Source organism: Eurosta solidaginis, chromosome 1 (genome assembly GCF_040869045.1).
Source record: "Eurosta solidaginis isolate ZX-2024a chromosome 1, ASM4086904v1, whole genome shotgun sequence".
Lineage (NCBI taxonomy): Eukaryota > Metazoa > Arthropoda > Insecta > Diptera > Tephritidae > Eurosta > Eurosta solidaginis.
Genome location: NC_090319.1, coordinates 44,070,464 through 44,082,503, shown reverse-complemented (window position 1 = coordinate 44,082,503; position 12,040 = coordinate 44,070,464). Strand labels below are relative to the sequence as shown.

The following is a 12,040-nucleotide window of genomic DNA, read 5'->3' as shown; positions in this document are numbered from 1 at the left end:
AAATGTGGTCCAGGGTGACCCAGAACATTATCTTTTGTGTACCACTAATTTATTTATATATGTAATACCACGAACAGTATTCCTGTCAAGATTCCAAGGGCTTTTGATTTAGCCTTGCAAACCTTTTTCATTTTATTCTACTTAATAGATAGGGGAGGTACCACACCCATTTTACAAAGTTTTTTGTAAAGTTATATTTTGCGTAAATAAACCAATTCAATTACCATGTTTCATCCCTTTTTTCATATTTGGCATAGAATTATGTTTTTTTTTCATTTTTCGTAATTTTCGATATCGAAAAAGTGGGCGTGGTCATAGTCGGATTTCGGCCATTTTTTATGCCAAGATAAAGTGAGTTCAGATAAGTACGTGAACTAAGTTCAGTTAATATATGTATATCGATTTTTGCTCAAGTTATCGTGTTAAGGGCCGAGCGCAAGGTCAGAAGGTCCACTGTGTATAAAAACTGGGCGTGGCTTCAACCGATTTCGCCCATTTTCACAGGAAACAATTATCGAATCTATGCTCCTACCAAATTTCACAAGGATTGGTTAATTTTTGTTCGAATTATGTCATTAAACGTATTCTAGACAAATTAAATGAAAAAGGGCGGAGCGACGCCCATTTTGAAATTTTTTTTTATTTTTGTATTTTGCTCCACCATATCCTTACTGGAGTTGAATGTTAACATAATTTACTTATATACTGATGAGGTATTAAATTTTTTGTTAAAATTTGAATAAAATTTTTTTTTTTTTAAAGTGGGTGTGTTGGTCATCCGATTTTGCTAATTTTTATTTAGCACACATATAGTAATAAGAGTAACGCTCTTGCCAAATTTCATCATGATATCTTCAACGACTGCCAAATTACGGCTTGCAAAACTTTCAAATTACCTTCTTTCAAAAGTGGGCGGTGCCACGCCCATTGTCCAAAACTTTACTAATTTTCTATTCTACGTCATAAGGGTCAACCCACCTACCAAGTTTCATCGCTTTATCCGTCTTTGGTAATGAATTATCGCATTTTTTGGATTTTTCGATATCGAAAAAGTGGGCGTGGTTATAGTCCGATTTCGGTCATTTTAAATAGCGATCTGAGATGAGTGCCCAGGAACCTACATACCAAATTTCATCAAGATACCTCAAAATTTACTCAAGTTATCGTGTTAACGGACGGACGGACGGACATGGCTCAATCAAATTTTTTTCGATACTGATGATTTTGATATATTGAAGTCTATATCTATCTCGATTCCTTTATACCTGTACAACCAACCGTTATGCAATCAAAGTTAATATACTCTGTGAGCTCTGCTCAGCTGAGTATAAAAACACGTTCAAAACATACAACTGCACGCACATACTTTCCATTTCAGCTTCAATGCTTTGTTTTGTATTTTGCTTTGAGTAACAAAAACCTCGTGCTTTCATCAAGCAAATAACGTACAATTATACACATGCGGACATACATATGTAGAAATATACATACATATGTATATGTATACACATACATACATTATTTTGATTAATTTTATAAGTGCAATTTATTCATTGAAACCCTCTATAAAGTAAGAGGGCTTTCCAAAAATTCCGAACGAACGAAACTAGTCGTCGAACGGGGGAATATATTTGTAATGGTGTCAGCATAAATACCCTCACTAAACGTTCATTGGATATTATGCTCCCCACGACAAGGAAGGCCGATTGTGAAAGCAAACGAGTGCTTATACTTGTGCTGTTATAAATTATTTGAGAATTGGCGACGCTAGCGTGAGGCTAAGAAAAATATTATTTGTGTGAAAAAGGCAAGCGATGATCAGTTTGAAATATTTGCAGATTTTTTGTACCAAAGTAAAACTAGTTTTTCTGCTTGAATTTACTTGAATTGAAGGGTGTGTTTTGTTTGCACGAGTACGAGTATATTCACTCGAATGGATTTTTTGCAGTATTTTTTTAAGCAAATTACCTGATGTTTGGCATAAAATGTAAACTGATCTTTGGGAAAATGGTAGGTTTGATAGACTTATATAAATATAAACGTAGTGTTAAATTTAATACAAAATGTAAATAACAATAATAAAATAACAATGAATAAAAGTTTTCTTTGGCATATTCATGTGCCTCTTTCTTACATATGTATATGTATGGCTAAAAAAATTGGTTGCAATTTGGCCCCCGAAATTTTTCATCTCGAAATACAAACCGTGTAACTTTTTTGTAAGTCAAAGCAAATGGCAGATCTCGAGAGAGCGGTCGAGCTAGCCTAGAAAACTTCTTGTATTTTCCAAAAGGACGGAGTTATTCTATAACATAAGTACCGGGACCTAATTGAGGTTCTTCCTTTTATTCGTCAAACACCTATACACTCCATGATGGAAATATAGAAGGTGGCGCATTGCGCATGTAAGCATTAGTTCAGCTGTTTTTTATGGACAATTATTACGTCATTTTCCTTTAGCTCTTGTTTTTTCTCTCTTTCATTCGCTTAAGTAGGCAACTGTGACGTAGATACGCAGAACGAAGCAATTTTGAACTCGTGAATGCGCAATCTGGGTAGGTTATTTGTGCATACACTCTGTGTAAGGTCTTTATTGACCGTCTAGTTCAACCTAACCTTCTAAGGAAGGACCATACAGAAAATCAAAAAAACTCGAGTTCTTAACTTTCGCTTCATATAGATTTTGATCTAAATAATTTTCAAAAAATAGGTAGTTTTCGGGATAGATCCGGACTATTTCGATAATATCTGCGTATCGTTTCGGGTATTGCTCCGCGTTGCTTTCGAATAATTTTTGTGATTTATCTGGATCAATGCTGGGCTATTTTGGATTCATTTTTAGATTAAATCGGGATAATTTTTCGAATTGTTTTATGTAATCATAACATGACCTCGCAATTATTTTGGGATGATTTTTTGGGGGATAATTTCGGAAATATTTAGGCCCTTTCTTGATTTTTTTTTTCGAAACCTTTCGGTGCTGTTGCAAGATTTTTACAGGACGATTTTGGAATTATGTTAAAAATCTTTTCGGGACTGTTGCGGATCAGTTTCCAGATTGTTTTCGAGATAATATCGCTATCATTTCGAGACATTTTCGGGTTTTTAACCGGGTAGCTGATCTATCTTTTTCGAAATTATTTTTAGTATAACTTGTGACCATTTAGTGATTATTTTGAAAACTTTACGGGGCTTCTCCAGATTTTTTTTCACGACTATTTCGGGATTGTGATCGTGATATTTTCGATACTGTTTCGGAGTAGTTTCTATGTTGTTTTCGGAAAAATATCGCAATCATTTCGATACTTTTTTGATCAATTGGGTATTATAATTGGGTAACTGCGCTATCTCTTTCGAAATTATTTTAGAATGAAAACTTTCTGAGCAGTTTCCACGTTGTTTTCGGAAAAATATCGTAGTCATTTTTGGACTAATTCGTTACCAATTCGGAATTATAACCGGTTAACTTCCCTATTTTTTTCGAGATTATTCTAGGACTGTTTCGGATCGTTCTGGGATTGTTTTTGGGATTGTTTTTGATTGTTCTCGAAATAATTTCTAGATTGTTTTCGAAATATTTTGGTAGATACTATCGCGGAATGATTTTGAGATTGTTTTCGGAACTATTTCAAAACCATTTCGGTAATATTTTACTGACGAAGAGCAAAGGAAGGCTTTTCCTATTTTTATATTTTACTATGTGCAATAAATTGTAAAATCGTGTTAGCCTTGATTTGGCATTCTCACTAAAACTCTTTTTTTAGAAGAAAAATTCAAACAAAAGTTCGAAAAATCGTTTGAATCGTCTGTCACTATTCACTGTAAAGGGAAAACAATAGAACGCTCAATAATTTAAATTTGATTTGAAAAGGAATAAAATTTCTGCAATATTAGCCGTGTTTTTTAACACGCGTATATCCGTTTACGCTTAAACTTTATATTGACTGCTAAGAGACAAACTATAAATACACCTCTGAAATTGCTGCGCATAAATTTTGTCCTACTAAATTTCAATACGCATTATACTCAGATGTAACTGAAATATGTGTCTTTGTTTCACCCTGTACACTAATTCTATGTATTATATGTGTGTCCACAATTCATCGCAACTGATTCAGCTATATGTTATACCCTATGGCCATCAGAGCGTTGCGTCTCCGCTTTTCGCTACACCCTGTTGCTGTAGCTAGTTGTTTTACCACAGCCGCTAGATGGGTCTCCTAAGCATTATCTAAGCGAAGATAGGCGTTTTTTAACACGCGCAAACGAAACGTATACGCGCGTGTTAAAAAACACGGCTATTGATATTCAATACCACTTATTCGACTTTGAGAAGTTGATTGTTTGTATAAAACGTTAAGCTTACCTAGAGAGAAAAACGATTTTCATAAAATGCAAATAAACGTGGGAGTTGTTATTCAACGTTTTACCCTGTACACTCAGAGAAAAATGCCGTTCTTTTTTTTTAAAAGCCAGCACCTGTTTTTACTTTTTTGTTCTTGAAAACCTGTTCTTAAAACAACAACCTTGTTCATGAACTGACACCATTATCTTGAAAAGAGAACAGTGGGTCTTAAAATATGAACAAATATTATATTAATGAGAACGATGTTCTTAAATTAGGTACAATGTTTAAGTTCAAGAAAAAAGAAACATTACAATTCGTGTGCACTACAATGATAAATAGAACATTTGGCACACACTATCAAGCAGCTGTAGTGGCCCAGCGGTTATGATGTTGCGATCTCGTGGCACCAGTTCGATCACTGTCAAACTCTGAAGTTTTCTTTTTTAATTTTTTTATGTTCTATTTTTTTTTAACTTTTATTTTTCGTTCAGTTCCATCCACATATGTATGCACAGGTAATTCTCAAACTTGTTATGAAATGTTTTAAGTATTTATTCAGATCTTCAAATAAGTATTTCACAATAAGAGATATATATGAAAAAAATCATATTATGCATTTTTTCCACCGAAAACTGTTAAATCGGCCACAAATCGTTCTCGAAGCATGAGAACGAAAAATCTTAAGTCAAGCCCAAGTAGTGCTTGAAATGAGCACAGAAGGTTCACACATCAATACCAAACTTGTCATATAATACGGACGGTGAGCTTGTAAAAAATAAATAAAATAAATAAATGTAAGGCGCGATAACCTCCGAAGAGATCTAAGGCCGAGCTTCTCTTCCAATTTGCGTCGTGCTCCTCTTGATTTTCCCTACAAATTGGCCGGACGGGACCTACATGTTTTATGCCGACTCCGAACGGCATCTGCAAGGCAGATAAGTTTTCACTGAGAGCTTTTCATGGCAGAAATACACCCGGAGCGCTTGCCAGACACTGCCGAGGGGCGACCGCGCTTAGAAAAATTTTCATCTAATTGAAAAACCTTATTTCTAAAATTTTGATGTTGCTTTGCCCGGGGTTTGAATCCAAGGCATACGGTGTGGTAGGCGGAGCACGCTACCATCACACCACGGTGACCGCCGCTTGTAAAAACTGTTCTTAAACCAAGACCATCGGTCATGAGTTAAGAAAAAACGTACATAACAGACTTTTGTCAACGAATGCTCTTAATTTTAAAATGTTTCGTTCATTTTAGAACGATTTTTTCTCTGAGTGTATTTTTGCTATGAATACTTGTGCGAATGCATGCAACGTGACTAGAAATTATTGTCAACTTGACACTTTCAGGTATACGAATATGAAGAAGGAAGTCGTCGTAATGATAGGACGAAATGCTATAGGAACAAAAGTATGCAAAGAGCTACAAAAGTAACCAAACAAATGTGGTAGCTCCGCACACAGGATAGGTGGATAGAATAGCTCAGGCAAACGGGCAACGTGACTTGAGTAACTGACATATGAACAAACGAATTTGATTCAGTTGAATTTATTCTTTTCATTTCGTAAGAAACTTCAGTGCGGCTTCTACTTAACATTTATATACCTACTTTGTTTCTGATAGTTTGCATTCTATGCACGCCGATTCATTATTTGTGTATGTAAATTATTTATTTTTTTAAATTAGAGTGGCTAGCAAAAATCAAAAACGAAATTTATAAATTTATTGAAAGGAATCGAAAAATGTACTTGCAAAACCTTAAATGTCAATTCGGTCGAAAAGTTATCCATTATTTATCGATGTGTTGTCGATATGTTATCAAACATTAATCGATTCGCTATCGAAAAGTTATTGACTATATGAAAAAGTTATCGATTTATATCAAAAATGTTATTGAAAATTTACCGAAAAAATGTCTATGTATTATTGACGACTCGTCGGTTTGTTGTGAAGCAGACATCGTTAAAACTTCAATATAAAATCGATGACGCATTTGTAACCCCTACATAACAAGAAAATAAACTAATAAGCAGCATATGACTCGGCGATAACAAACTCATTACTCGACGATAATTTCGCTGTCGATAATAAAACAATAAGTTATTGGTATCGGCTTTTACCGATAAAAAATCACTTGCTTCTAGTAAAGTTTTCTCTATTTAAACACCTTTAGTTTTCTAGACGTACACCTGCATGTTTACTCATCGAACTTCATAAGTACTTGGTACTCACGCCTTATTTTTAATTCTCACTTTCTGAACTGGCGCTTAACCGTTTAAACGGCTATGGACGCCACTGGCTAACTGGCGCCAATTGGTAACACTAAGGGATTTTAAATCGTTTTCCACTTGGTTCTTCCATCGAAGTGGGGTCCGCCCTTTTTCTGTGCTTCCACAGGTTGGTTTCGATAAGAATACCTTTTTGGCCGGAACATCATCTTTCATTCTTTACCTAGCCAGCCTAGCCGCTGTGTTTTAAATCGCTAAACTATGTTGGTAACTGCATAAAGCTCGTACGTGCCCATAAATATTTCGAATATTTGTTTTTTTCCCGAACACTCCCCGAGCCACCTCACATGATGGTTCGTGCTTCTGTACTTTATAGCAGAAGGGGTACGATAAGTGACTTGTAGAGTATGATCTTCGTTATCCGAAAGAGAAATTTACTCTTCAACTGCCCACTCAGTCCAAAGGAGCATTTGTTTGCAAGAGTGATTTTTATTCTTGGTCACTCTAATGTACATACTTACAAACGCATGGCTAAGCCTGTCAGAATCATATAATTGTTTTCAGAATACATAAGCAAGTAATAGATACCGACCACAGTGTTTTTGGGAGAAGCGCATTTGCCAAACATTGCGTTCGAAGCCAAGTGTGTGCCCATTGATTTTTCTAAAACAGTTCATTATAGATTCATGTCTCGCGAATGACGATACGAAAATATTTTTTATAAGAATTTCCTATGTCAGAATTTGGCCTGATATCAGGACTTTAGGATCAAATATCCCTTTTTTACCCACACAGGCGATAAAGTCGCCAAATGTAATTTTGATGACATGGCTGAGGCGCGATGATCGTATGTCAACCGACCAGATCGTATTGAGACGCTCATTCGCAACCTTGAATGAAAAGGCTTGCCGACGAAGTCTCTTTCCAATCCAAACCCGTCTTGCGTCTTGCGCTTCTCCCCTGTTGGTCATTGTTGTAAATGTCGCAAATTCCTCTTATTTTTAGACTTTTCCCCTGTTTATTGCGATTTTGTTTGGTGGTGATGCGAACATTTGCATGATCTACTGGTCTGGTGTATCGGTACCTTTATTCCGAACATTCCATATACATGCACTCAAATCATGATCATTAAAATGTGCCGTAGGGTTCATCAGGAAAAGAATTATCTTCACGGACTTTGCTTCCAAGTTCTGGGAGTAGAGTGAGTCTCTAGTTCTACGACAACCACATCTCATGGTAAACAAACGCTGCAAACCTCAGGGCTTTGAGGGCTTAGCTTATCTTGCTAATGATAAACAGACTTCCAGAAACGCGACGAACAAACCGACGCTGCATACGTCTTTTATCATGATGAGTTTATAAATCGTCAGTCGTATTTTATTAAAACGCATACTTCTGTAACTTTATAAATATTTTTAATACTTGTTTTAAAAGTAGGCGATTACTGTGCGTTTTCTAGTTTGTGCCGTTTGGCGCTAAAAAAAAATTGTGCAAAATGCAGTTTAAGTATCCATGAAAAGTTTATTGACCCTCAATGCAAATATGCCGTCTATGTATAAACATTAAGGTATGTCTTATTTCTCAACTTTGTGATACAAATAAAAAGTTGATAAGGTTGTAATTGTATACATCTGTGGTCTGCGCAAAATTGTTGTTAGGGCCGTTTTCTTATGTGAACTTGGGCTCTGAGGTATTGGCTGCGTGTTGAGCTATCTTCTTTTGCTAAGAGGGACCCTTAATTTGGGATACAAGTTTTAAACTATGTCTTTAGAATATTTCACAAACGAGTTGAGAATTTCCAACGCACTCAATAGTTGATGAAACAAATGAAAGAAAATGTTCTTAATTTATGTCACGCCTCGTAGTAAAAAAAATATTTACTGACTACTTTAAATACGTAATGATAATCGCTTCAGAGAACACATACATGTAATTCAGTTAGGTATTTTCTGTTTCAAGCGCCTCTTACTGGGTACCTATCGCGAGCTATTTTTTCAGCACTTCACTTTAGCCCACTAATAGGAACTTACCGCCAGCTTCAACGATTTTGGGCGTGTGACTTGTAGTTATGTCCTTTTCAACCTCCCAACACTACATCACAGTCTATTTCGACCATTTATTTAATAATAAATATATTCTTATAATTATAAATAATTCAAAAACAATAAAAAATCAACTATGTACGATGTCGCCTGAATGTTGGGAACTTTAATACACGTCAAAATGGTGATAGGTTGCGTACTACTATGGTGCTCGGAATCGCGTTCATGCCGACATCATCAACAACACAATTCTGAATTTGTTTAAGCTACATTCGGTGTTAAAACTAAACGCCGTTTTCTCAAATAAATTTTTAGCGCAATCTTAATCTCTAAGAAAATACAGTAACGACCTTGTTTTTTAATATTGTTGGAATTGCGGTTCTGAGTGCATTGGCCAAACGTCTTTGAAACGATAGATTTCAATAGCTCATTATAAACACATATACGAGTACATGAAGTAAATTGTTAAGGAGAAAAACTTGTTTAGAACTCTAATATACAAATGTAACTTATAATATACATACATACAGCAGTGAACAGAAAAATAGCGTCGGCAATTTTTTTAAATTTAGTCTATTGATTTTTATTGTTCTCGATATTTTAGGAGACATTTTGAAACTGAAACCAAACTAAAAAACGTTTTCGAAAAAAAATCGAATATTCGAGAAATTTTTACTGAAATTTCGAACTTTCTATTTGGTGATCTCTGAATATTTTTGAGTATGCAGTTTTGTAGCCCAATCAATTTAAGTCTAAAAAAGTTTTATATTAGGTCTCCCGAAATTGGCATTGTTATTTCATCATTTTTTCTGTGGGATGTGAAGTATGTGTTATTTTACGTTCGAAGTGAGTATAGAAATAAAAAAGGTAGAATATAATTGAAAAAATTTAATAAACATTTTAACTGCGGTCTGATATGTGCTACGCAACTGTTGTGAAGCAAAATGTATGGTACCACTAGGGCTGATCACATTCAACACGGCGTCTACAGACCACAACCATAATAAAGCAAAGTTTAACGACAACCGTACCTATTTTCTTGATTACTTTGAAAGCGGCAGCCACCAATATAAATTACAGCAAACAGTAGCGAAAAATTTAGAAAAAAATATTAATTATGTTTAAAAAATGTAAAAAGATTGATTTTAGCTTTTATTATCTGTTATTTACTTCTATTTTAGTTTTTATTGACAAAATAAAAAGGAAATGAAGTAAAAATAATATGACACATGTGGCGACTACACCGCCATCGTGAATGTAGTCAGCCCTACTGCCTTACAAACGTATGCACAAAATATTACAGACGTTTGTGAACACAGCTTCTAAATTTGCGAATCACTTTTTCGAAAATAAATGTTCTCCATCAAGCATCAGTGCGTACTTAAGGTGACACCTGCTTGAAGCCAAACAAAATAAAATAATTTTAAAAAAATGTTTAAGTTAAACGGTTTTATTGAAAACAATACTTACATTAAGTAATAATAATCTAAAAACTAGAAAATAATTAGGTAGGTCCTAGGTACTAGTCATCACACTCCTCCCCAATCTAGGGCGTTGATCAGAAAATTAAATAAAAGCGTTGGGCGCGTGAAATTTCCAAAAATGTGAAGTGTAGCACAACCTTATTAAGGTTCAGTTGGTCTTATATATGACTATCAATAGAAATTTTACGCGTCCAACGCTTTTATTTAATTGTCTGATCAATGCCCTAGATTGACGAGGAGTGCCTAGCACCTACCTAATTATTTTTTAGCTTTTAGATTATTATTCCTTAATGTAAGTAATTTCAATAAAACCGTTTAACTAAAATTTTTTTTTTAATTATTTTATTTTCAAGTTTTTAGTCTTTATATAATTGCCTATTCTTTGTCATTCTATTTAGTTCATATAGGGACTCATTATTACAGGGACTCTTTCCTGACAATTTTTTACAATCTTAGTCCTCAATACATAATCCTTCCAAAGACTTTACTCGACTTTGCGCCACGTATGCTTGTCACTCCTCGAACTCCAAAATATTTTGAGGTCACTTCTACCGGACAATATGTAGTATTTGTTCCAAATATGAACCAAATCGGACCACAAATACGATTTTTTTTTGAATATCTCGATCCTTGCGCTACCTAGCGGCGATTTTTTTCCCAGTCCGTTTTCTATTTATGTATGTATTATGTGTTCCAAATATGAAAAAAATCGGACCACAACTACGATTTTTTGAAATATTTCGATCCGTGCGCCACCTATCGGAGTTCTTTTTTTTCTTATTATTGCATTGTCTTTGGATTCTGAACTATATTCCAAGTTTCAAGCTTGTAGCTTATCGCGAAGTCATTTAAATTTTAATTACAAAATTCGTTGACAACGGGCGGCCGGCCTGTCAAGTCAAGCTAAAAAAAACCTTTTAAAAAGGGTGTCCAAGTTCGGGTGTAACCGAACTTTAGCTGTGTTTTTTTACATCTACATACACATTCGCTTAACCTTTATATGGACGGCTAAGCGTTAAACTTTATCTACACTTCTGAAACTGCTGCGCAGAAAATTAGTACTCCTAAACTCCCAATCTCCTCTTACAATAAAAATTGCTAAGTGAAATATCAATGAAACAAAAATATTTTTCGCTAAGATATAGCTTATTATAGTGTACGACAATTTTAAGCATGTTTTATATAAAAGTGGGCATGGTCTTTAACCGATCCTCTCCATTTTTACAAGAAATATTTCCTGCTATAAGAAAAATAGATATTCCCAATTTTATTACGATATGTTAATTTTTCTTTGAGCTATGGCTCCCGAATAATAGAAAATTTCTTAGACAAAAAAGGGGCAGTGCCACGCCCATTTTCAAATATTTTAATTTTTTCCAACTTTTTGTTAAAATCCTTTATGTTTAGATCTCTTTCGCAAAGGTACAGCTTATTTTATTCATCCACGACCCTTTTAAAAATCTTTCATATAAAATAATTATAATTTTTCTTCGAAGCACTCCTTATAGTATAGGCAACCTCTCTGTCGAATTTTGTTATGATATGTAGGTTTAACCGTTTTTGATTTGTGATTAATAATATTTGTAAAATTGATTTTATCACAAGTGAGCGGTGCCACGCCCATTTTAAAAAATTTTCAAATTTTCATCAAGAGTCTCAATATCCAGTATACAGTCCACACATCACGTTTCAACATTCTAGGTGTTTTATTTACTAAATAATAAGGTTTTTTCAGTTTTCTAAAATGTTATATATTCAAAAAATGGGCGTGGTTATCATCCGATTTCGCGATGGGAGATGAGTGCCAGACAGACGGACATGGCTATACCAATTCCTTTTTTCATCCTATTTTGTAGACTTGTTCATATTATGACTACTGTCAATAAGGCTAGAGTTATTCTATCATTCGTGATACGATGGTGTAAAGAAAGGATCACTTT

The 12,040-nt window shown here is 34.6% G+C and overlaps 1 protein-coding gene and 1 non-coding gene across 2 annotated transcripts in view; one reads left to right on the top strand and one right to left on the bottom strand.

The window, feature by feature from the left end:
- Positions 1 to 12,040, top strand: part of LOC137252613 (T-complex protein 1 subunit eta-like) — a 114,469-nt gene that overhangs the window by 54,861 nt on the left and 47,568 nt on the right. The gene's annotated exons all lie outside the window — the stretch shown is intronic.
- Positions 1,580 to 1,703, bottom strand: LOC137238995 (U4atac minor spliceosomal RNA). The gene has a single exon (XR_010949279.1). It is a non-coding gene; the product is annotated as a U4atac minor spliceosomal RNA (small nuclear RNA).